This window comes from Gossypium arboreum, chromosome 13 (genome assembly GCF_025698485.1).
Source record: "Gossypium arboreum isolate Shixiya-1 chromosome 13, ASM2569848v2, whole genome shotgun sequence".
Classification (NCBI taxonomy): domain Eukaryota; kingdom Viridiplantae; phylum Streptophyta; class Magnoliopsida; order Malvales; family Malvaceae; genus Gossypium; species Gossypium arboreum.
The window spans coordinates 13,660,413-13,661,444 of record NC_069082.1 but is presented as its reverse complement, the minus strand read 5'-3'; the positions used below and the strand labels follow the sequence as shown (position 1 = coordinate 13,661,444).

The 1,032-nt window shown below is 37.5% G+C and overlaps 1 non-coding gene across 1 annotated transcript; it reads right to left on the bottom strand.

Moving 5' to 3' along the window:
• Window positions 1–695: 695 nt before the first annotated feature.
• On the bottom strand, window positions 696–801 carry LOC128287740 (small nucleolar RNA R71). Its single transcript, XR_008278440.1, has one exon. It is a non-coding gene; the product is annotated as a small nucleolar RNA R71 (small nucleolar RNA).
• Window positions 802–1,032: the final 231 nt, after the last annotated feature.

Sequence of the window (1,032 nt, the reverse complement as noted above, 5' to 3'; positions counted from 1 at the left end):
GCATATTAATAGACTAATTAGGAATTTTTTAGATTATAGCTATGGTTTTATTTTCTTATTTTTTGCTAATCTTTTATCTTTTGGTTTAGTGTATGACTCGTAGTAGGGGAACACCTATAGAGCCAGTCATAGATTTAGAATGAATAATCTTTAGAAATTGTCAACAGCAACAGCAGTAGTAGCCACAGCCAATGCAAAATCAACTACCTATTGAAGGTAATTTACCATCATTTGAGAATCCACAGTTCGACGAAGCTAACAATAACAATCTAAACTGCCCATCACCACCACCACAATTACCTGTAAATAATCTCAAGGTGTAATGAAAGGACTCTGAAGGAGTATGTGCCACTGAATCTGGATATGGTTCAAGGGAGTATAACGAGGCCAACCATCACGACCAATAATTTTAAGATCAAGCCAGCTATGATCTAGATGATTCAAAATAATTTGCGGTTTTGAGGAACGATGACAGAAGATCCGAGTCAAGGTCTAAAATAGTTCATCCAGCTTTGTGATACCTTCAAATACAGTGGGGTCATTGGTGACGCTATTCTTCTTCGGTTGTTTCCCTTTTCATTAATTGATAATGTCTTTCCTTGATTAGATTCGTAGGCACCATGATTAGTCACGACATGGGACGAACTCGAAAGGGAAATTCCTACAAAAGTTCTTCCTCATTAGTAAGACAGTGCAGCTAAGAACGGAAATTTCTATGTTTAAACAATTAGAAGGAGAAATTTTTCACGAAGCATGGTAGTATTTTAAAAACTTGATTCAGAAATGCCTACACCACAGATTGCCTGAGTGGTTACAACTACAAATTTTCAACAATGGATTGGATGTGCACTCAAGGTTAGGATTGGACGGAGCAGCAAGAGGTGTTTTAATGAACCAAATGTACGAGGGTACGTACAAATTAATAGAAAATATGGCGATGAACTCCTACCAGTGGCCAACTGAACGACACACATATGGCCAAAGACCATCTACGGTAAAGGCTGTCCAGAAGGATGAAAAATATCAATAGTT